Genomic DNA, 26,429 nt, shown 5'->3' on the forward strand with positions numbered 1-26,429 from the left:
ATTTATAGGATATCAAATCAGAGATTGATTTTGTAACTGTGTCTATATAAACACAGATTAGGGTTACTCTATATGAGTTGAGTTATCGAGTATATTGAAAAGAACCCTAGCAGCTCTTAGTGATACAATATAAATCACTGAGAGAGTTTTTGTAACCATTCAAGCTTTGTGAATAAGAGTTTATTGATTTCAACCTCTTATATTGTCATTCTGTTTTATTGATTGTGTTCACTATATCATCTTATATAGTGAGTTTATAGGACCTAACATATGCATTTTCTTGTTCAGCATCACACCTAGGCGTGAGCAAAACCGAACCGAAACCGAAAAACTGAACCAAACTGGACAATTTCGGTTCGGTTCGGTTTGGGTTTTTCAAAAAGTTCGGTTAGTTCGGTTTTTCGGTTTGAATCGAATAATATATCGGTTCGGTTCGGTTTTTCATATCCTATTTTGGTTTAAACCGAAAAAACCGAAATTTATTTTACATTTAAAAAATATATATTTTATATACATATTACATACAGCCAGATCCCAGTAGCGTACTCAGCTGATAACACTTAACCTAATTCTAGCCGCAAGAGCACACTCTTCTTCACCTCTTCACAAATCACACGAATCACACGAGCACAGAAGATCACTTTTAATTCACACGAACATCAGCTGCATCAACTCTTTAAATCGATACATATCCTCCAGGTTTGGATTCTCTTCGATTTGTTTTGACATATTAGCTTCGATTTCAGTATCTCTTCTTCGATTTGAACATCTCTTAAGCATCTTTTGAGTTTCTATTTCAGTTAGCTTACAGATTAGTCCCAGAATGAGATTACTGAGAATCTGGATTGGAACTTGGAAGCATATCTTATTTACATTTTGATTTGCTAGTCGAGTAGTTGGCTTAGTTTTAAATTTCAAACTATTCAACTTGTTCCAATTTTCTGAATTCAAGCTTTAGGCTTTGTAATATACTGATTTCTGATTCTGATTGTCATAATTTATGTATGAAATGAATGTGTTAAATTGTGAAGTCGCTGAGATTTATAGACTTTTATTTGTAATACAGGTTTTTAAAAACTTAAAAAAAATTCGGTTTTTTTAAACCGAAATCGAAACCGAAATAATTCGGTTGGTTCGGTTCGGTTTAATATAATGGTTCGGTTTGGTTCGGTTTGCAAAAAAACAGTAATTCGGTTTTCGGTTATTTCGGTTCGGTTCGGTTTTGAACCGAACCGACCGAATGCTCAGCCCTAATCACACCACTCCCTCGGTAATTTTTTTATGACATAATACACCATCTTCTCAGTCGGATCTTCCACGTAAAATACTTGTTGCACCTGGGATGCAATGACATAATATTCTGATCTGCAGATGGTCTTCTTAAAATTCACCTTGGTAAGACCATATGGATCCTTATCTTCTTGGTACCAAGTGCACCTGAAAAGAACCACTACAAAAACTCCCCAGTAATCAACTTTAACAATCTCTTCAACTGATCCATAGTAATTGACAGCCCCGACTTTTGGATTATCATCTTTCGAACATGCAAAACTTGTCGTTTCAGCAGTCAAAAATACACTGCTGTTTTGGGTTGTGCATTTTGAATCTCTGCTCTTCGTGTGAAAACGATATCCATTTAGCACGTAGCCACTGAACCTCCTGGCCATTCGATTAGGACCCAAAGCAAGGACACGTAAATCAGATGAAGCTTCCACCCTTTTTCCCACCACCTCTGTTAACCACTTCCAGAAATCTTCAGAGTGTGCTTGCTCTTTCTTGTATTTTTTTGATTTTGAATGAGCTTCCACTAACGCACAGTGATCCCTAAGAAAATATTAGGTGAACAATTAATTCAAATAGTTTAAGAGGAAAACAAGTTCATACATACTAGTACTCGACAAATGAAGGATGGAGTAAATAACTTACTCAATCAATGTCTCAATTTCTTATTACTGCAATTGAAAAGAATGTAAGTATGACTAGCTTTCCAAACTGAATCTTCTAACTGAATAACTTTGCCATCTTTATTCTTTCTGCCTCCAATATGATATTCCGCATTTGTTGGACATTTTGAAAAATCAGTCAATGGTTCACCACCCAAAAACCTTGAACAGAATGTAACGCACTCATCTGCCAAATAGCCTTCTGCAATTGAAACTTCTGGTCTGGACCTATTACGGACATAATTTTTCAATTTACAAAGATATCGCTCAACAGGATACATGCAGCGAAGGTGCTCGGGTCCACCATATTCAATCTCTCTACACAAATGAACGGGGAGGTGGCACCATGACATCAAAAAAGGCAGGTGGGAAAATTATCTCAAATTCACATAAGATGTTGACAATTTCGTCTTGCAGCCTCCGGATATCATCCAAGTGAATGGCCTTACTCCATAAACCTCGAAGAAATGCGCTAAATTTTATCAGCGGCTTCACAACATTAGCTTTGACTGATTTCTTCACAGCAAATTGCAACAAGTAATGAAGTATGTTCGCACAAAATCACGCAAGTGTACGTGGTCACAAGTAATATAGAATATTATTCAAGTTCGTACCCACAGAGACTGGTGTATTCAGAAATATGCACTTATGCACCAATGTATGATTATTATTCAATGCTTGGACAAGTATCAAATTGGGTTTTGGTTTTCTACTTAACTAATCCTAATTGAATTATGAAACTGAAAATTATCAACTAAGAGAATACGATTTACTAATGAGAATAAAACATGGGATTCTAGCTTCATTAACAACTTCATTCAGAGTTCTACCTTATTCAATGGTAATGGTTGATAACTAATCAGATAACACGAAACTGATACACGCTAACTGTCGTTATACGTGCACCATACTGCTACACATCCACAATTAAGATAGAAGGTAAACAGACACCAATTATGCTTAGACCCTATATGTCTATAGAATTTGAAAACATAATGGTTGAAGAGCAAGTTATCTATCAAGATTACATAGGGCGATGCAAGATGGGTAAAATCACATCACAAGTCATGTTATCGAACACGAAACCTATGCTCGCATGGCAAGTTCTAAATCAATATATTCACTGTCGCTTCAATAAAGATTAACAAGCAATCTTAGATGTTAGCTACGCATCCAAGACGAATAAGCACAACCAATACGAGGAAATCAAACCATCACATATAAACAAGACAAATTAACTACTGAAATTCATCGATAAATCCGCTAAAATCCCATGACAATGATTAGTTCATAATCGAACTTCTCATCATCATGGGTTCGAATGTAAACATGGTACTGAATAGTCTAAACAATATCAAAAGAGTAATTTAAGAGTTTCGAAACAAATCCGAGACGAGCATCCAAAAGTATCGCCTAATTGGAAGAAGACAAAAGAAAACTATGAATCTAGATCTTCCCCGTAGCCGTCACGTGCTCCTTAGAATGTTTCTAGGTTATCTTTTAAGTCCCCCAAGTCCTCCTTTTAGTTTCCCAGCAAACGGGCCTTTAAACGGATCAAAAACGGGCAAATCGGGCCAAAATTCCCGCTCAGGTCGTGGGGCGGCCGCGCCAGAGTTGGGGCGGGCGCGCCAACGGGGCGGCCGCGCCAAAATTGGGGCGGGCGCGCCAAATCAGCAGCCCTGACATCCAACCTTGTCACGTCCATAACTTTCTCCTCGTGCATCCGATTGCTTCGCCGTTTTTTTTCAATTAAAGCTATGATTCCCCTCTTCGTTCTCCTTCCAAGAAACCTACACAACACCACACTAAAACATATCAAAAATATCAAAAGCTTGAGGCCATTCCATCAATTTAAGCCAAAACGAAGGCTTCCAAGTGGATATAAAATCCACTTATCACACCCCCAAACTTAAACCGATGCTTGTCCTCAAGCATAGACACACAAACAAAAACTACTAATGCAATACATGAATGCAACTAAATGCCTACATCTAATCAAATCATGAAGTGTAATCCGTGTTAACATAGCATCCTCAGAATATGCAACATTCTCGGCATTCATCTCTCTCACATATTAGCCTGTACTCTTCCACTACAAGTGTGAAGTGCATCGTGTGTGCTAGCATGCTCTCTAGTGAAACAAAACAAAGACTATCAAACTTCAACAAAGTCCTCACTATGAGCCGTTAATCAGAATAAGGTTTAAACACTTCTTTACTAAAGAGTCAACTACAATTTAGGGTCATCAAAGAATTCCTATGCCTCTCCTATTTTTTTTTTCTTGCTAAGTCTATAGTTAGGACGCTTCTCAGTGTAAATGAGTCACGACCCCCATTCGACTTCGCTTATTCTTTTTTTTTTCTTTTTTTTTTCATCAAGTAATTCTCCAGTAATCAAGGGCTGTGAAAAGTCACCAAGAATTTGCTTATTCTAATACATTTGCACTTAATACCAGCACAAGTACATGGATCGTCCCTTTCACATGACATTGCATTCTACCCATTGATCTCAAAGGAGTACTGATAAATAAATTTTTTTCTTTCTTTTTTTTTTCTTTTTTTTTTTCTTTTTTTTTTCTTTTTTTTTAGAAAGGCATATTCATCCCTTAACTCCCCCAAACTTAAGATTTACAAACTCTAAATTCAAAAAGGGAATACTCCAAACTCTACGCCCGACTCAACGCAAGGACTCAAGAAACAAGTTAGTCTAAGTCTTATCTCTAGAGCATAAGTGTAATTACAATTTTCACACAAGCAATTTCCAAATAACAAGGCATCACAAATGAGCAAGACTACTAGCCAAGAAATTATGCACATAACTCATCATAGGACATCAACTTGGGAAACAACTTCAAGATTCATGAAGGCATCTATATGAACTACTAACACCTACTAACACAAGCATATATATATAAACAAAACTAACTAATATGTAACAATATGAAAGAATATGCTAAACTATATGCAACATGCAACCTATATGAACACACACATCACTACTAGTCCTTAGATTACCACCCCCAAACTTAAAATATTCAATGTCCTCATTGAAGGTGATAAAAAGGATCGAATGTACCTAGAAGGAGCCCGAACCATCACTCTCCTCACCCTCATCAGGTGAAGAGTCAGCTGGAGGATAAACCATATCAGCACCGAACACAGGCCACTCCACGTCTACGCCCGTAGCACGAAACCCCTCTCTTTAGTAATTGACTTACCCATAAGCCGAATAAACTCTTCTTGCGCTTCCGGGTTTGTGAACTTGTTAACCGGAGAATCCGTTGATTGGGCTTGCAAGCTACTACTCCCGGATCTTCAAGCTCTTTTGGGTGTAGGTGGGTGTGTGTATAGTTGTATGTATATGTATGTATAGTTGGGGTTTGTAGAAGATGAAGTGGGTTTGTGTTTGGGGGATTTTTGGGGGTTTAATTAGGGCTAGGAAGGAGTTTAAAGGGGCTGGGAATTAAAGGAGGAGCTGGGTTTTTGAATGGAACACAAAACAAGCAACAAAAAAAAGAAAAATTTTTTTTTTTTTTTTTTTTAATAAGCTGCTGCCATCTCGCGCGGGCGCCCCGTCCCGGCGCGGCTGCCCCGCTCGCGCGGGCGCGCCAGCCGTGGCGCGGGGGCCGCGGAGAGGCAGTGTGCTTCTGCCATGAGCGCGCGGGCGCCCCGTCCCGGCGCGGCCGCCCCGCTCGCGCGGGTGCGCCAGCCGCGGCGCGGGGGCCCCGGCTCGGCAGTGGATTTTTCGATTTTTTTTTTTTTTTTTTTTTTTGAACTAAGAAGTAAAACATGAAAATGCTTAAAAAGCGTGGGTTGCCTCCCATGAAGCGCTTGTTTACCGTCTTTAGCTTGACGTGACGCCCGAGAATTAAATAATAGTGAGGATGGTGCTTACCGCCTCGCGATTCACCGGTCCTCCGAAATATGGCTTCACTCTTTGTCCATTCACTTTAAATGATTCCTCCGATGTTGTTTCATAAATTTCTATGGCACCATGTGGAAACACCTTCTTTATTGTGAAAGGACCCGACCATCTAGATTTCAACTTCCCAGGAAATAGTCTGAGACGAGAATTAAAAAGCAACACTTGTTGGCCAATGAAGAACTCTTTTTGCACCAACTTCCTATCATGCCATCCCTTGACTTTTTTCTTGTAAAGCTTGTTGTTCTCTCCTTTCTTAGGCACACATTGAACAGGGCTCACCCAAGAACTATCCGAGATTGGGTAAATAATGTCGGCATCAAGCCACTTAAGAATCTCCTTCTTCACCACTTCTTTCATTCTTGGATTGAGTCTTCTTTGATGCTCAACAGTGGGTTTACTACCCTCCTCGATCAGAATTTTATGTTGACAATAAGAAGGGCTGATTCCCTTGATATCTGCAATTGTCCATCCAATGGCTGATTTCAACTCCCTAAGAATTCTCAAAAGCTTTTCTTCCTCGATACCTGATGTAGAAGATTCACCAAGAAAGGCATACCTTAGGTGTTCGGGAAGTTGCTTGAGCTCAAGTTTAGGAGCTTCAACAATAGAGGGTTTCAGTCGTTCATGATAATCCTTCAATTCCGATAACCCAAGAGATTCGATTGGAGGTTCCATCCTTCTTCTCCAAGGAGAAGCATTCAAGTATTGAAGGTGTTCTTCTTCCTCTTCACCACCGAATTCTGAGTCACCTGATAGAACCCTTTCCAAGATGTCAGTTTTTAGCCTGTTATCAATTTCCGAATGAGCTGCAGCTTCGAGCATATCCACTTTAAAGCATTCCTCCTCATCTGATGGAATTTTTATGGCGTTGAACACGTTGAAAGTGACCATCTGATCTTGAACTCTCATTGTGAGTTCACCCTTTTGCACATCAATCAAAGTCCGCCCTGTCGCAAGGAATGGTCTCCCCAAGATGATGGGAATCTTCTTATCTTCCTCAAAGTCGAGAATGACAAAATCAGCAGGGAAGATTAGCTTATCTACCTTTACCAACACATTTTCAACTATCCCCCTTGGGTATGTAATCGAACGATCAGCCAGTTGCAAAGACATATTAGTAGGTTTCAGCTCCGGAAGACCAAGTTGCAAGAAAATAGACAAGGGCATCAGATTGATGCTAGCTCCCAAATCACATAAACACTTGTCGAATGACAATTGCCCAATAGTACACGGGATTGTGAAACTTCCCGGATCTTTCAGCTTCGGGGGCAATTTCTGTTGCAACACAGCACTACACTCCTCGGTCAAAGCCACAGTTTCCAATTCCTCAAGTTTGAGTTTTCGAGATAGAATACCTTTCATGAATTTAGCATAACTCGGCATTTGTTCCAGAGCCTCCGCAAAAGGTATGTTGATTTGTAATTTCTTGAAGACCTCTAGAAATTTTGCGAATTGTTTGTCGAGCTTATGCTTTTGGAGTCTCTTCGGAAAAGGTGGAGGTGGATATATTTGCTTGACCCCAGTATCAGTTTTCGGGCTAGACTTTTCGGTTGAATCCTTGCTTGCTTCCTTGTTGATTTTTTTCTTGTCAGCCTCAACAACAGTTTTTCCACTATCAAACTCAGATGAGAGCACGGGTGTTTCAACCTGTTGATCACTCTCTTCCGTGTTTCGCTCTGTTGCTGATTCTTTATCCTTCGTAACCTTTCCGGACCTCAATGTGACAGCTTGTACCTGTTCCTTCACTTCCTTCTTGCCCGGATTGGCCTCAGTATCACTAGGAAGAGTTCCCGGTGGTCTATTAATCAACGCATTAGCAATTTGCCCGATCTGATTCTCCAAAGTCTTGATTGACACCGATTGGCTTTTAACCATAAGTCTTAATTCTTCCAATTCTGATCTTTCGTTGGAAGACTGTCCAGCCACCCCATGATTTTGTTGCTGGAATCCAGGGTGTTGGAATTGCTGCCTCGGTGCAAATTGTTGTTGAAAACCAGAAGGGTTGAAAGGTCCAGCTCCTTGTTGCTGAAACTGTTGCTGCGGTTGTTGCATGAAATTTTGATTGTTGCTCCAGCTGAAATTCGGATGATTCCGGTTATTGGGATGATAAGTGGCTGGTGCTGGCTGCTGAGACCTCTGGAAGGTGCTCACAAACTGAGCAGATTCACTAGATATAGCACACTGATCAGAAGAATGTGCACCCGCACAAAGCTCGCAAACATTAGGTGGTGGTTGAACTCCCAAGTTAGCTAAGGAATCTATCTTCATAGTAAGAGCCTTGATTTGCGCAGTCAAGGCTGTAGTAGCATCAACGTCCAGAATCCCTGCTGCCTTGCCCTGATGAAGACGCTGAGTAGGATTCTGATATTCATTTGCAGCCATCATCTCGATCAACTCATAAGCCTCCTCATAGCTCTTAGTCAATAGAGCTCCACCTGATGCTGCATCGAGCATTGGTCTCGATTGAGGACCCAAGCCATTATAGAAGCAATTGATAACCATCCAATCAGGCATCCCATGATGTGGGCACTTCCGAAGCATCTCTTTGTAGCGTTCCCATGCTTCACAAAGAGTTTCACCAGATAGCTGAGAGAATTGAGTGATAGCATTCCTTAGTGCAGCTGTTTTGGCCATAGGGAAGAACTTAGAAAGAAATTTCTGAGCCAGATCCTCCCATGTCGTAATAGATCCTGCAGGAAGAGAATGTAACCATCCCTTAGCTTTATCCCTCAGAGAAAATGGGAACAACCTCAATTTAATGGCATCTTCCGTAACACCATTGAACTTGAAAGTGTCACAGATCTCAATGAAGTCGCGAATATGCATATTAGGATCCTCTGTCGGAGAACCCCCAAACTGTACTGAGTTCTGTACCATCTGAATAGTGCTAGGTTTGATTTCGAAAGTGTTGGCCTGAATCGCTGGCCTGACAATGCTCGACTGAATGTCATTGATCTTCGGCTCAGAGAAAGCCTTAAGAGCCTTAGTATCATTAACTGCTGGTGGTTGATCATCCATCGTATCAATCTCTATCGTTTCTTCCTTAACTAATGCTTCCTTACGAGCCTGAGAACGTGTTCGCATACACGTCACTCAAGTACCTGAAACACAAACAACGAACTAAAGTGAGACAAGAATCCAAGTCAGTGAACTTTAACGACCACTGATGACAAGCACATAAACTAAAATATAACACCGAGTCCCCGGCAGCGGCGCCAAAAACTTGTTCGCACAAAATCACGCAAGTGTACGTGGTCACAAGTAATATAGAATATTATTCAAGTTCGTACCCACAGAGACTGGTGTATTCAGAAATATGCACTTATGCACCAATGTATGATTATTATTCAATGCTTGGACAAGTATCAAATTGGGTTTTGGTTTTCTACTTAACTAATCCTAATTGAATTATGAAACTGAAAATTATCAACTAAGAGAATACGATTTACTAATGAGAATAAAACATGGGATTCTAGCTTCATTAACAACTTCATTCAGAGTTCTACCTTATTCAATGGTAATGGTTGATAACTAATCAGATAACACGAAACTGATACACGCTAACTGTCGTTATACGTGCACCATACTGCTACACATCCACAATTAAGATAGAAGGTAAACAGACACCAATTATGCTTAGACCCTATATGTCTATAGAATTTGAAAACATAATGGTTGAAGAGCAAGTTATCTATCAAGATTACATAGGGCGATGCAAGATGGGTAAAATCACATCACAAGTCATGTTATCGAACACGAAACCTATGCTCGCATGGCAAGTTCTAAATCAATATATTCACTGTCGCTTCAATAAAGATTAACAAGCAATCTTAGATGTTAGCTACGCATCCAAGACGAATAAGCACAACCAATACGAGGAAATCAAACCATCACATATAAACAAGACAAATTAACTACTGAAATTCATCGATAAATCCGCTAAAATCCCATGACAATGATTAGTTCATAATCGAACTTCTCATCATCATGGGTTCGAATGTAAACATGGTACTGAATATGTGACAGCCCAAATCCGGGGTATAGATTTGGTGTCACTAAAAGAAATAAACAAAATAATAAAAGTGGTTGGTGAATGCTGAAAAGAGAAACTTAATAATAATTTACAAATTCCACCCCTGACCAAAGATCTTGCCAGGTTTAAGTCAGAAAAAGGTTTAACATCTATTACAACCAAGACAACGATATTGGTTCATCTCTATAAGAGATTCCACTACAGCCTTACGGGTACATCTACAATACAGACTCAAAAGATAACCAAACAAACTCGGGTCCAAAGCTCCTCGCATTCTCTCTAGAAGTTCCCAACTCAAAAGACGGTGCCTAGGAACTCTTACACGCAGCTGCTATTTTTCCTTGACATCTGAAAGGGTTAGTTTTGAAATAACAAGTGTGAGCCATAGAAATGCTCAGCAAGTATAACATTACACAAAAATGGATAGTCAACGAAAAAGGAAAAAAAAAAAAAACAGTTCTATAGCAATGGAGTGAAACAGAACTTTTAGAGCTGTAGAAGTAATTACAAAATCAATCACATTTGGAATACGAAAATCTTTTCCAAAAATCATTCATTGTTTAATTGGGTTTTAAGTAAGACACCATGCTATAGCCGATGATCAGTCGCACTATAGTCCATAGAACCTAGTCTTTTTCAAGCTAGGCCACACAAATATTACGAAATCCGGTATTCCGGGCTGAAGAAGCCACCTTTCACGCTGGGCCGGTGTCTAGGCCTCTTACGCAAACCTACCCAATTTATAGGTTTCAAAACTACAGCTTTAACAAGATATAAATTTTTAAAGAATTCAAGTAGCTTTCAAATTCATCATGAATTATGATCTGTTCAACAAGTTAGAAGCTGATGCTCAATGTGAATGACAATATCAAGCATTACTAAAGAAGATTAAATCATAATATAAAATAAAGTTTAAGGTACTTGTCTCTGATTTGCAAGAGAAAGGTAGAAGTACTTGCCTTGACAAAATGTAACTAGTGATACGAAGGCTCTAGGTTGCTAAGACTTCTGATTGGAGCCTACACAGCAGAAGACTAGGTCTTAACTTCCTGAACTTATCATCATATTCTCACATATTCTCACCGACATCTAATTGCTACCCTTCGTTTATACAACATAGAAATCAAATAAACACATAGCACATAATGGCACAAAAACCCTTTTTATAGCCAATGAAAAACATATAATTTCTAATAAAAATTCGGCAGCATCTCCTCTATTTATAGGCTTATCCACATGTTTTCAATACCAACAACCAGCCAATACGCTAACACATGAATTAGTAATATAGAAAGCTGCCTTGACTTGCAGTAATATACAAAATACGATTAATAAGATACACAAGGTCAAGCGAGCCAATCAATTAAACAATCAATTATATGCAACTAACCAAGTATAACCTCATACTATGTACTAACAAAGGAAGAAAATTAAAACAAATAGTTCAAACAGCCCTCACTCTAAGATTTTTAATAAATCGAAAATTTATTGTTTTAATACAAAATTTTTATGAGACACTCCTAAGACTTGTTCCAACCTACAGTAAAATTTTCAGAAAGAAACTCCAAGTGTAAAGCAGTAAAACAGGCCTTCCACTCAGGCACCAGCAGTTTGTCCTATAAAACCAGTCCGACGCTAGGATTTTTAATAAATAGAAAAATCGGTCTGTTTGTATAAAATTTTAATGACACATTACAGACCCCAACATCTAACTCCAGTAAAAAATTTAAGAAGCAAAGCAACAGTATAAGGTAGCATAACAGGGCCCGGAACATGAGACATAAACCTGCCCAGAATTTTCTGCACACCTCGCACTAAAACATACATATCTTTTAGCTCGTTTATTAAATCAATCTAATTCTTTCGCGAGTAGAAACTAGGTTCCAAGAAGTATTTTTCCACAAAATTTCATTACCCAATATCACTCCTAGGGCAGTTAATTATTGACGCAAAACAGAGGTATGACAGAAAATATTTTGACAACAAACAATCGATCATTAGACATTACTATTACCAATCCATACTAACATCAAATCCCAACAATTCATTCAACCCGTCTTCAATTGACACCTATACACATACATGTAAACATATAACTTGAATTATGCGAATACTACTCAATCAATTCTTAATCACAACTCACATGTATATACTCATTTAAACTAAAATGAAATTAGCTACTTAATAACTCAAGAATCAATTCAATCCATATAAGCACAACACCGCACATATATATACATATTTATATAGACTGAATTGAATAAGAGAAATTAAGCTTATACCCCCTGACTTACAACTAGTGGAGGCCTAGGATGTCGCCGGAAAAAGAAGAAACAGGCGGCGATGTGGATTGGCCGGGAAAATCAATGACCAGTACTTGGGAGTATATCTCGATGGGGAAGGAAAAAGAGTAGAGACGTGACTTGGATGGTTGAAGAAAAGAAGAAGAAAAAAAAAATGAAAGAGGGAAAGAGAAGTTAGGGATTAAGGCGAGAGAGAGGGGTGAGGCCGAGAGATTGAGAAAGACAGGTGCTGATGGAGTGAAGAAAAGAAAAGAAAAACAGGGGAAGAAATAAAGAATAAGGCGGTGGGTAGAGTAGGGATACGTGGCTCTGCATAGGTATTCCACGTATCTCAACACACTGACTAGCCTCGATATAATACCCGAAATTAGACCGACTCTCGAAATATCTCGCAATAAAACTTTCTCGAAAAATCACTAAACTAATTTTATAAATCTCCGAATATTATAAAACTAATGAAATAAAACTTTCGAGATTTATAGATCGGGTTTGAATTTTATACGCAATTTAGAAGTTGACTGCGATTATTTAAAAATAATGCTTATATGAAAATGATATTTTCAATATTCTAAAAACTCCTAAAAATATTTATTAACATTATCAAGTAACTGAGAGAATTTTTCAAATCATCTTTGAAATATTTAATAAAAATCATTTCCAAAGATATAGTTTTAATAAATAATAAACCTGAATATCGAAAGCAGAAATAAATGCACATAAAGCATCCAAATCACATAACAGATAATCGCAGATAACATGACATTTAATTCTGAACAAATAATTTAGAATTATTAATTTACCGATCGTTATAGCCTTCCCCCCTTAAAAAGATTCTGTCCTCAGAATCTGATCTAAGCAAACAAGTGAGGATATTTTTCTAACATATCGCTTTCTAGTTCCCAAGTAATTTCTTCTACTTTGGGATTCCTCCACAACACCTTGACAATAGGTACAGATCTATTTCTTAGAACTTTCTCTTTTCTGTCTAAGATCTCAATTGGTTGCTCTACATATGAAAGATCTGGTTGAATTTCTACTTGCTCATACTCTATAACTTGATTAGAATCTGGAATGAACTTCTTCAGCATAGATACATGGAAGACGTTGTGGATATGCTGCATGTGGGGCGGTAGTGCTATTTCGTAAGCAACGTTCCCTACTTTCTTTAAAACTTCATAAGGACCGATAAATCGTGGACTAAGCTTTCCTTTTTGGCCAAATCTGACTAATCCCTTCCATGGTGATACTTTTAACAAAACTAAACTTCCAACTTCAAATTCAATATTCTTTCGATGCAAATCCGCATACTTTCTTTGTCTATCCTGAGCAGCCACCAATCTCTTTTGAATGAGTTGAATTACATCCTTGGTTTGTTGCACCAATTCTGACCCTAATATCTTCCGTTCTCCTACTTCTTCCCAACAAACTGGAGATCGACACTTTCTTCCATACAAAGCTTCATAAGGTGGCATTCCAATACTAGCATGATAGCTATTGTTATAAGAAAACTCAATCAATGGTAAATGATCATCCCAATTTCCTTTGAAATCCAATGCACCCACCCTGAGCATATCTTCTATCGTTTGAATTGTCCTCTCACTTTGTCCATCCGTCTGAGGGTGGTATGCAGTGCTCATCTTTAACTGTGTTCCCAAGCATTCTTGAAATTTGGTCCAAAATCTGGAGTTAAACCTCGGGTCTCTGTCGGATACAATCGAAACTGGAACTCCATGTCTAGCTACGATTTCATCCAAATACAACTTAACCAACTTATTTAACGGGTACTTTTCATTGATTGGAAGAAAATGCGCTGATTTCGTTAGTCTATCAATAATAACCCATATGGCATCGTGGTTTGTTTTGGTCCTTGGTAATCCAACTACAAAATCCATAGCAATATCCTCCCACTTCCACTTTGGAATCTCTAAGGGTTGCAGTAATCCACTTGGTCTTTGATGCTCCGCTTTCACTCTTTGACAAGTATGGCACTTACTCACCCAATCAGCTATTTCATTTTTCATCCCTGGCCACCAAAAATTTCTTTTTAAATCCTGATACATTTTGGTACTCCCTGGGTGAATAGAAAATCTCGAACTATGAGCTTCTCGTAAGATCTCATTTTTCAACTCAGTCACGTTAGGAATCCATATCCGTGATGAAAATCTATGCACCCCGTCATTACCTTTTTCAGTACAGATCTCTTCTTTTGTTAAGTGATCATCTTGATTCATTACCTCTTCTTGACATCTTTTGATTCTTTCCATTAACTCTGGCTGAAAATTAATTTCATATAATCTTTCTTGAACTACTCCTGGTACGCATACTTCAATCTCCATTTTTCCCAATTCCTCAGACAATTCCTTCGCAATGTCAATCACATTTAATCTTTCCTTCCTACTTAGCGCATCTGCAACTACATTCGCCTTTCCCGGATGATAATTAATAGAACAATCATAATCCTTAATTAATTCCAACCATCTTCGTTGCCTCATATTTAGCTCCTTTTGAGTAAATATGTACTTCAAGCTCTTGTGATCCGTAAAAATCTCACACCTTTCTCCATACAAGTAATGTCTCCATAGTTTCAATGCAAATACAATTGCTGCTAATTCTAGATCATGCGCTGGGTATTTTTTCTCATGAGGTTTGAGTTGTCTAGACGCGTAGGCAATAACTTTATCATGTTGCATTAACACACAACCTAAACCTTTTAGAGAAGCATCACTATAGATTACAAAATTTCCTTTCTCATCCGGCAGTGCTAGCACTGGGGCTGATACTAACCTTTCCTTTAATTCCTGAAAGCTCCTCTCACAATCAGCACTCCATACAAATTTCTCATTCTTCCTAGTTAACTTGGTCAATGGAGTTGCAATCTTTGCGAAATCTCTTACGAATCTCCGATAATACCCTGCTAATCCAAGGAAACTCCTTACCTCTGTTGGTGTCCTCGGCTGCTCCCAATTCATCACAGCTTCAATCTTTGATGGATCCACTTTTATACCATCCCTACCAACTACATGTCCCAAAAATTGAACCTCTTCGAGCCAAAATTCACATTTTGAAAACTTAGCATACAACTGCTTCTCCTTTAGCCTTTGCAAAGCAATCCTCAAATGCTCTGCATGTTCTTCCATTGACTTCGAATATATCAAAATATCATCAATAAATACAATTACAAACTTATCCAAGTATTCCTTAAACACTCTATTCATTAAGTCCATGAATGCTGCTGGCGCGTTAGTCAAGCCAAATGACATTACCAAAAACTCATAATGCCCATACCTAGTCCTAAATGCTGTCTTCGGAATATCCTCAGGCTTAATCTTCAACTGGTGATAACCAGATCTTAAATCTATCTTTGAAAAACAAACCGCTCCTTTAAGTTGATCAAATAAATCATCAATCCTTGGTAGGGGATACTTGTTCTTAATGGTTAATTTATTTAATTCTCGATAATCTATACACAACCTCATACTCCCATCCTTTTTCTTTACGAATAATACTGGAGCTCCCCATGGCGAAACACTTGGCCTAATTACCCCTTTATCCAAAAGTTCTTGTAATTGCTTAGCTAACTCCTTCATCTCCATGGGAGCCATTCTATACGGAGCCTTAGACACTGGTTCTGCTCCCGGTGCTAACTCAATGGAAAACTCTATCTCTCGATCTGGTGGTAATCCTGGCAACTCATCTGGAAACACTTCAGGAAACTCATTCGCTACTGGAACCTCCTCCAGATCAGGTGCCTTCTTCTTAGTGTCTACTACATGAGCCAAATACGCCTCACATCCTTGTCTCAATAGTTTCTTCGCTTGCATGATCGTTAAAAACTTCTTTTCTTGCCTTTGTCCTTTAAAAATTACCTTACTTCCCTCTGGAGTAAACAATACCACCTTCTTACCCTTACAATCTATCTTAGCTTTGTATTGTGATAACCAGTCCATTCCTAGTATAACGTCAAATTCTCCTAACTTAAACGGTATTAAATCAGCCAAGAAATACTTCCCAGATACCTCAATTTTACATTGCGGACAAACTTGATTAACTGGTATTCTATCACAATTTGCAACTTCTATAATTAACGTCTCATCTAAAGCAGTTATCTTACAATTCAATTTGTCAACTAAATCCATAGATATAAAAGATTTCGACGCTCCAGAATCTAATAAAACCTTAGCAGATACGGAATTGACAGAGAGCGTACCTGCTACCACATCCGCATCCTTCGATGATGTCCTCTTTGTCATTTTAAAAGTTCTGGCATTAGGCTTTTTCACTGTTGCTGACCCTTGAACATCCATCATTGCATTAGCTGATGCAGGATTCCTACATTGTTTAGCATAATGTCCAAATTTCCCACAATTGTTACACTTTATCATCGCCTCCTGATGTCTGCACTCGTTAGCGTAATGACCTCTCCCGTTACACTTGAAACATACTATGTTCATCTTTCCACAAGCTCCTGAATGCTTCTTTCCACATATCTTACAATCTGGTATTGGAGGTCTCACTGGCCCCTGTTGACTCTGACCCTGAGGTCTATTAAACTGCCTATTGTTATTCTGCCCCAGCTTCCTAAACTCTTGATTCTTGTTCTGCTGAAAGTTTGGCCTCTTCTGAAATCCTTGATTAGAATTTCCTTGACCTTGACTTCCTTCAACAACCTCTCCTTTTCTTTTCTTGCTCTCTTGCTCCTTTTTGCTCAAATTATGCTCTCTTTCTATTACCATTGCAGTTTGTACTACGTCTGCGTAGGTCCGTAATCGTAATGCTGCGACACTGATCCTAATATCTGATCTAAGTCCCTGCTGGAATCTTTTGGCCTTCTTTAGATCAGTGTCTACATATGCTGTAACGAACCTAGCTAACTCCATAAACTTCTTCTCATATTCGGTTACACTCTTATCTCCTTGCTTAAGTTCTAGGAAATCTAATTCTATCTGACTCTGAACATGTTCCGGAAAATATTGTTCCAAGAATAACTCAACAAACCTATCCCACAAGATCACATCATCTCCTTCTAGAGCTCTTACCGATTCCCACCAATAATTAGCTTCGTTTTTCAGAAAATAACTAGCATAATCAGTCTTCTGATCCTCACTTACTTTTGCTAATTTGAAAGCTTTCTCAATTTCCTTCAACCAAGACCTTGCTTCAATAGGTCCCTTCGATCCATCAAAGTCTGGGGGCTTAATTGCTTGAAATGACTTAAAAGTCGACATCGGTGCCTCTACTTGACGATTTTGATGCGGCTGTTGATTTTGCTGCATATATTGTTGTTGCTGCTGAACCATATTTGTCGCTTGTTGCTGTAGCAACTGTAGTATCTGATCCATAGTTGGTTGGTTTGAAGTACCCTGATTTCCAGGATTGGTCGGTGGTGATCCTTCAGATGACATTTTTCTGTTACCACAAACAATCTGTTTTAGCAATTTGCTTCATTTATTTTCAAAATAAAAGATATACAAACGTATAATTCTTTGAAAAAGTGCAAATTCACTATCACACATTGTTTGCTAGTCCACAAATTCATAAAATGTCATCTAAAATAGATCTTCCCAATAGACCAACTACACATGAAGTAACCACAACTTCCCAACAAATAGCATCATAGCAGGATACGAATAGCATACTAGTATAATCTTTAGCAATAACTAAGATCCTATATAGCCTATCACGTACTAACCAACACACAAGACTCTGATTCCTGGTTGTATTAATCTGGATAGTTCTAACAGTCCTGGACCTTTGTGTAACAGTCTATATTAGGTCCTAGCATGCACGAAGTTCAGATCTAAATAATGACTCTGAGCTATAACACTATATCCTAACCAAATATTAACAAAACTTCATTCCGTACTCTTAACTCTTAACTCAACATGAGTTGCTGACTCAATCACCAAGTCCAAATATCACTGATAAGGGTAGACTCTCTGTCTAACCTAACCTAACGCAGTTGACTTAAACCTGTAGCTCTGATACCAACTGTGACAGCCCAAATCCGGGGTATAGATTTGGTGTCACTAAAAGAAATAAACAAAATAATAAAAGTGGTTGGTGAATGCTGAAAAGAGAAACTTAATAATAATTTACAAATTCCACCCCTGACCAAAGATCTTGCCAGGTTTAAGTCAGAAAAAGGTTTAACATCTATTACAACCAAGACAACGATATTGGTTCATCTCTATAAGAGATTCCACTACAGCCTTACGGGTACATCTACAATACAGACTCAAAAGATAACCAAACAAACTCGGGTCCAAAGCTCCTCGCATTCTCTCTAGAAGTTCCCAACTCAAAAGACGGTGCCTAGGAACTCTTACACGCAGCTGCTATTTTTCCTTGACATCTGAAAGGGTTAGTTTTGAAATAACAAGTGTGAGCCATAGAAATGCTCAGCAAGTATAACATTACACAAAAATGGATAGTCAACGAAAAAGGAAAAAAAAAAAAAACAGTTCTATAGCAATGGAGTGAAACAGAACTTTTAGAGCTGTAGAAGTAATTACAAAATCAATCACATTTGGAATACGAAAATCTTTTCCAAAAATCATTCATTGTTTAATTGGGTTTTAAGTAAGACACCATGCTATAGCCGATGATCAGTCGCACTATAGTCCATAGAACCTAGTCTTTTTCAAGCTAGGCCACACAAATATTACGAAATCCGGTATTCCGGGCTGAAGAAGCCACCTTTCACGCTGGGCCGGTGTCTAGGCCTCTTACGCAAACCTACCCAATTTATAGGTTTCAAAACTACAGCTTTAACAAGATATAAATTTTTAAAGAATTCAAGTAGCTTTCAAATTCATCATGAATTATGATCTGTTCAACAAGTTAGAAGCTGATGCTCAATGTGAATGACAATATCAAGCATTACTAAAGAAGATTAAATCATAATATAAAATAAAGTTTAAGGTACTTGTCTCTGATTTGCAAGAGAAAGGTAGAAGTACTTGCCTTGACAAAATGTAACTAGTGATACGAAGGCTCTAGGTTGCTAAGACTTCTGATTGGAGCCTACACAGCAGAAGACTAGGTCTTAACTTCCTGAACTTATCATCATATTCTCACATATTCTCACCGACATCTAATTGCTACCCTTCGTTTATACAACATAGAAATCAAATAAACACATAGCACATAATGGCACAAAAACCCTTTTTATAGCCAATGAAAAACATATAATTTCTAATAAAAATTCGGCAGCATCTCCTCTATTTATAGGCTTATCCACATGTTTTCAATACCAACAACCAGCCAATACGCTAACACATGAATTAGTAATATAGAAAGCTGCCTTGACTTGCAGTAATATACAAAATACGATTAATAAGATACACAAGGTCAAGCGAGCCAATCAATTAAACAATCAATTATATGCAACTAACCAAGTATAACCTCATACTATGTACTAACAAAGGAAGAAAATTAAAACAAATAGTTCAAACAGCCCTCACTCTAAGATTTTTAATAAATCGAAAATTTATTGTTTTAATACAAAATTTTTATGAGACACTCCTAAGACTTGTTCCAACCTACAGTAAAATTTTCAGAAAGAAACTCCAAGTGTAAAGCAGTAAAACAGGCCTTCCACTCAGGCACCAGCAGTTTGTCCTATAAAACCAGTCCGACGCTAGGATTTTTAATAAATAGAAAAATCGGTCTGTTTGTATAAAATTTTAATGACACATTACAGACCCCAACATCTAACTCCAGTAAAAAATTTAAGAAGCAAAGCAACAGTATAAGGTAGCATAACAGGGCCCGGAACATGAGACATAAACCTGCCCAGAATTTTCTGCACACCTCGCACTAAAACATACATATCTTTTAGCTCGTTTATTAAATCAATCTAATTCTTTCGCGAGTAGAAACTAGGTTCCAAGAAGTATTTTTCCACAAAATTTCATTACCCAATATCACTCCTAGGGCAGTTAATTATTGACGCAAAACAGAGGTATGACAGAAAATATTTTGACAACAAACAATCGATCATTAGACATTACTATTACCAATCCATACTAACATCAAATCCCAACAATTCATTCAACCCGTCTTCAATTGACACCTATACACATACATGTAAACATATAACTTGAATTATGCGAATACTACTCAATCAATTCTTAATCACAACTCACATGTATATACTCATTTAAACTAAAATGAAATTAGCTACTTAATAACTCAAGAATCAATTCAATCCATATAAGCACAACACCGCACATATATATACATATTTATATAGACTGAATTGAATAAGAGAAATTAAGCTTATACCCCCTGACTTACAACTAGTGGAGGCCTAGGATGTCGCCGGAAAAAGAAGAAACAGGCGGCGATGTGGATTGGCCGGGAAAATCAATGACCAGTACTTGGGAGTATATCTCGATGGGGAAGGAAAAAGAGTAGAGACGTGACTTGGATGGTTGAAGAAAAGAAGAAGAAAAAAAAAATGAAAGAGGGAAAGAGAAGTTAGGGATTAAGGCGAGAGAGAGGGGTGAGGCCGAGAGATTGAGAAAGACAGGTGCTGATGGAGTGAAGAAAAGAAAAGAAAAACAGGGGAAGAAATAAAGAATAAGGCGGTGGGTAGAGTAGGGATACGTGGCTCTGCATAGGTATTCCACGTATCTCAACACACTGACTAGCCTCGATATAATACCCGAAATTAGACCGACTCTCGAAATATCTCGCAATAAAACTTTCTCGAAAAATCACTAAACTAATTTTATAAATCTCCGAATATTATAAAACTAATGAAATAAAACTTTCGAGATTTATAGATCGGGTTTGAATTTTATACGCAATTTAGAAGTTGACTGCGATTATTTAAAAATAATGCTTATATGAAAATGATATTTTCAATATTCTAAAAACTCCTAAAAATATTTATTAACATTATCAAGTAACTGAGAGAATTTTTCAAATCATCTTTGAAATATTTAATAAAAATCATTTCCAAAGATATAGTTTTAATAAATAATAAACCTGAATATCGAAAGCAGAAATAAATGCACATAAAGCATCCAAATCACATAACAGATAATCGCAGATAACATGACATTTAATTCTGAACAAATAATTTAGAATTATTAATTTACCGATCGTTATAGCATAGTCTAAACAATATCAAAAGAGTAATTTAAGAGTTTCGAAACAAATCCGAGACGAGCATCCAAAAGTATCGCCTAATTGGAAGAAGACAAAAGAAAACTATGAATCTAGATCTTCCCCGTAGCCGTCACGTGCTCCTTAGAATGTTTCTAGGTTATCTTTTAAGTCCCCCAAGTCCTCCTTTTAGTTTCCCAGCAAACGGGCCTTTAAACGGATCAAAAACGGGCAAATCGGGCCAAAATTCCCGCTCAGGTCGTGGGGCGGCCGCGCCAGAGTTGGGGCGGGCGCGCCAACGGGGCGGCCGCGCCAAAATTGGGGCGGGCGCGCCAAATCAGCAGCCCTGACATCCAACCTTGTCACGTCCATAACTTTCTCCTCGTGCATCCGATTGCTTCGCCGTTTTTTTTCAATTAAAGCTATGATTCCCCTCTTCGTTCTCCTTCCAAGAAACCTACACAACACCACACTAAAACATATCAAAAATATCAAAAGCTTGAGGCCATTCCATCAATTTAAGCCAAAACGAAGGCTTCCAAGTGGATATAAAATCCACTTATCAAAGTATAAAATGCGCATCGTGGCTCTTATACCCTAATATCTTCCTCTCGTTTGTGTGCACATAACGACTAATATTAGAGGCACAGCCGTAAGGTAATTTTGCATTCTTTAATACCTTGCAAAATATGTCTTTCTCCTTATTTGACATGTCAAATAAGGCTGCATTAATTTCATAAGATTTCCCATCAGACGATTCCATCGGATGAAGGGACTTCCGTATCCCCATTTCTTGTAAATCAAATCGATCTGCCAAATGATCTTTTGACTTCTCGCTAATATTAAGCAAGGTACCTAATATACTATCGCAAATGTTTTTTTCGATGTGCATGACATCGAGGTTGTGTCTTAATGGATTATGCTTCCAATAAGGCAAATGGAAAAAAATAGACCTCTTTTTAATGCCACTTTCACGCTTTCTTTTTTTATTTTCTCAAAACTGATTTTTAAACCCAAACAGCAGCTGTTTAACCTCTGTTCCCGTCAACGGTTCTGCACTCTGCCTCGTCTCAATTGCCCCATTAAAATTTTTCTTGTCAAACCTCCATTTGTGGGAAGGATCAAGAAACCTACGATGACTCATATAGCACATCTTACGGCTGTGTTTCAAATATTCTGAGCAGGTCTCGTAATGGCATACCGGGCATGCTAACTTGCCTTTTGTGCTCTAACCGGACAACATAGCATAGCCCGGAAAGTCGCTAATGGTCCAGAGTACCTCTGCCTGTAAATTGAAGTTCTGATCAGTGATGGCATCATAGGTTTGGATGCCAATATCCCAAAACTCATTCAACTCGGCGATTAATGGTTGCATATATACGTCGATACTATTTGAAGGGGAATTTGGACCCGATATCAACATCGAAAGAATTAAATTTTCTTGTTTCATGCAAATCCAAGGAGGGAGGTTGTAGTTTACTAGTACAATAGGCCATGTACTATGAGATACACTCATCGTACGATACAGAGAGAATCCATCAGCAGCTACACCTAGTCTTACATTTCGAATTTCCGAAGAAAATTCAGGATAGTTAGCATCCATCATCTTCCAAGCTAAGGCATCAGCCGGATGCCTAAGCTTACCATCTTCTACCCATCCCGTTGCATGCCGAGTCATGAGTTTAGAAAACTCTTTGCACATGAAAATTCTTTGCAACCTAGGTTTAAGGGGAAAGTATCTCATGACGTTTTCTGGTACTTTGCTAATAATACTCTCTGAATCATCATTAGCAGCAGACCCTTTCTTTTCTTGTAAAACCCATCTCGAGACCCCACAATTATCACAAACTATTTGATCCTTATTATTGCCCCAATACAGCATGCAACTATCAGGGCAGGCATGTATTTTCTGATAATCAAGACCTAAGTCCTTGATTATATTTTTAGCAGTAGTAAAAGATATAGGTACATTGGCTTCAGGAAAGGCTTCTTTAATCAGAACTAATAAATCACTGAAGCCCGACTCGGTTATACCATGGACACACTTTAAATGGTAAAGCCGAATGATAAAACTTAGCATAGAAAAATTTGTGCAGCCCGGATAGCGGTTTTTTCCCCTCCTCGACAAGGCGATAAAATTTTTTAGCCTCGGCATTTGGTCCTACTTCTACATTCTGAAACCTCCTACCCGTTCAATCGAACATCTCTTGTAAATTATCCTCGAAGGCAGCCCCCGCTTCACAGTCCTTAACATCTGTCGTATCTCTTATTTTGTCTCCTGAAATCCTATAGATCCACTGGACATGCGACATAGAAGGTCCCTTGCAAATTAGATGATCATAAATTACATCTGCACGATGCCACTTACGATCATCACAATCTTTGCAAGGGCACTTTAATTCATCACCAACAGAAAAAAGGGTAAATGCCTTCTCAAGAAAAGCTTTTATCCCCTTTTCATATTCTTCGTGGTATCTTGGAAGTCCTATCCAATTTTTTATTACCATAATCAATTTCCATTTCTAAAATCTATCGATAACATATTCCACAGGTTGCGCCTATATGTTAGGCCGAATAAAACCACCATATTATTGTATATAGTGAACACAACAAAACAAAACACACGAATAAGAGAATAAATTAACTAAACTCTTATTCACACAAAAACACAGTAGCTTACAAATACTCTCTTAGTGATTTATAACTTATCACTAAGAGCTGCTGGGTTACAAGAATAATGCTCGATATTCAACTCTTCTAGAGTAAACCCTAAGCTGTGTTTATATACACAGTTACATGATATCTACTGATTGATATATAATTATCTGCTTCCTAAAATAATCATATCAGTAGCTATCCTTCTGCTGTCCTGATCTGCACAATCTTCCTTAATTTTTATCTTCCTTGCTTATCCAGATCTTCTCCCAGAAATCAGGCGCCTGCAAACTCTGATCAGCACTAAACTCTGATCCAACTGGCCGTCGTCAAACTCTGATTCTAGATTAAACTCTGATATTCATTTCTGCACACTAAACAAGTTAGATAACTGTGACATCATCAAATATGTAACAATCTCCCCCAAGTTGTACATTAGACAGAATGAACAAGTTACTATATATACTGATGATGTCAAAAATGACTAAGGACAAATGCATGAATAATTAATTCGCAGAACTAATTACAACTTACAGAACCAGCAGTCACTATTTATCCAATCAGTCTATATCCATAGCTTTCTCTGACAAACTGATTTATCAGATCTTCTTCTATCTGCTTTAGAGCTTGTATCATCTGGGCTTTAACAGTACTGAGCTCTTCAGTGTCTTCCCCAGTCTGGTATATAGCTGATCTCAAGGCATTTGCCTTGCTTCTTCTCATTGCTTCACCCAGCTGAATCACCCTTGGTCTATTTGCATCATTATTGTACCCCAAGATTCTGGTATTAGCTATAGTCTCCATAACGGAGCTATTTTTCTGCATTTCAATCTCAGAACCATCATCTTGAGATATCTTAGGAATGTACTCTTCATCAGGACTTATTCCATAAAATCTTCTCTTTTCAACAATAGTCCTTTTCATCAAATCAGACCATCTCTGGATGGCTTCATTCTTTATCTCAAGCATAAAGTGAATATGCTCAAGTTCCCTTAGAGATTTCAGCAAGAAATCAGCTTTTGAAATTCTGTATACTCTGCCAATGTTGAGAAAGATTGCTATCTTCTCTTTACCTCCTGTACCATCATGGGTATCCATCAGAATTTGTAATTCTATCTTGTCAAGATCTTTCTGAGTTACAGCTTCACCAACTTTGTCAGTCAGAGGATATGGATCTCTGAAGTTGACAGCTGAGCTGGTTTCCAGCTTTTCTTTCCAATGACCCAATCCAGTTGTGTCATAAGCTTCTTTTCCTCTGGTTCTATGAGTTCTAATTTTGGTCAACATTGAACTTTCTTTGTATAGACTGGTTCCAAGGCTTCTAAACAAGCTTTTCTTCTTTTTCTGATCTTGTGATCCATCAGAACTTCATTTCAGCCATGAAGATTTCCTCTCAAGAGATTCTGACTGATCAGATTTTACCTTTGGTTCTTGAATTTTAACTTGAGCAATGTCAGAGGTTAAGTTTAGGTCAAAAGCTGATTTGCCCACTGTTTCTGAAACCTTCCTTTTCCTGGACAGTCCAACTTCTTCTTCTTCTTCAACTGTACCAGACACATCAGATATTATCTTTGTAGCTTTACTTAACTGTACCAGTCTTTGAGAATGAGCTTCTATTGCAATCTTGATGGTTGAAGTCTTCTTCAATGCAGGGACACCATCAACAGCTTTCTTCCCTTTATCTTTAGACTCAATCTCAGACTTTGCTTAAGCTCTGGTTCTGGGTCTGTTGATATCAGAATAATTAATTTCTCCAATCACAATCCCCTTTTCTTTTGGTCTTGATTGTTTCTTTGAGGAATCAGAGATTGATTGCTTCTTATCAGACTTAAGCTTGCTGATCTTCATCTTCTCAGCTGCTAATCTCTCTTCTTCTTGTCTGATGGCTTCAATGTCTACTCCTGGATTCTCCTTTTCAAAGATTTTCCTTGCAACAGCTTCATCTATAGCTTGAAGAGATGGAGATTTGTAGAACAAAGTTGTTTCTCTTCCTCTGAATTTCAGAGTTTGACAAAATTTCTGAGATTCTGGATCTCCAGCTTCAATCAATTTTTCTGATTCAGAAATCAGATTTTCTCATTGCTGTTCAATTTTTGGCATCACAGGCTCAATTACAGTCAGTTCTCTTGAGATAGACTTTGATTCTCTGACTGCTTCAATCAAACTTTGAGCTGGAGAACTTATAACCATTTCCAGAGATTTCTTTGTTTCTCTGATCCCTTCAGTGTTTCCAACCTTATCACTCCTTTGATTATTGTCAGATTTTTCTTTATCTTTGATCTGCAATATGATCTGCTTTCCAGAATTGCTATCTCCAACTCCCTTTCCTTCTTCATCATCATCTGGCTTTTGCTTTTCCAGTGGCTGGTCAGATGAACATTTGCCCTTTGAAACTTTCTCCCCCTTTTTGACATCAGCAGAGGTGAGAAACTGAACCAGCTGAGCTACAGAATAGCT

At 38.0% G+C, this 26,429-nt stretch overlaps 1 long non-coding RNA gene and 1 other non-coding gene across 3 annotated transcripts; one reads left to right on the forward strand and one right to left on the reverse strand.

The window, feature by feature from the left end:
- The first annotated feature begins 8,379 nt into the window (after window positions 1–8,379).
- On the forward strand, window positions 8,380–8,486 carry LOC135151791 (small nucleolar RNA R71). The gene has a single exon (XR_010290710.1). It is a non-coding gene; the product is annotated as a small nucleolar RNA R71 (small nucleolar RNA).
- A 9,778-nt stretch (window positions 8,487–18,264) lies between these two features.
- LOC135151748 (uncharacterized) lies at window positions 18,265–21,117 on the reverse strand. Of its 2 annotated transcripts, none has more exons than XR_010290641.1 (3): window positions 20,490–21,117; window positions 19,167–19,226; window positions 18,265–18,555 (listed from the first exon to the last, which is right to left on the reverse strand). It is a non-coding gene; the product is annotated as an uncharacterized LOC135151748 (long non-coding RNA). The 2 variants fall into 2 exon arrangements; XR_010290642.1 differs by having other exon boundaries at window positions 20,502–21,100.
- Between the last annotated feature and the right edge of the window lie 5,312 nt (window positions 21,118–26,429).

Source organism: Daucus carota, chromosome 3 (assembly GCF_001625215.2).
Source record: "Daucus carota subsp. sativus chromosome 3, DH1 v3.0, whole genome shotgun sequence".
In the NCBI taxonomy this organism is placed as follows: Eukaryota; Viridiplantae; Streptophyta; class Magnoliopsida; order Apiales; family Apiaceae; genus Daucus; species Daucus carota.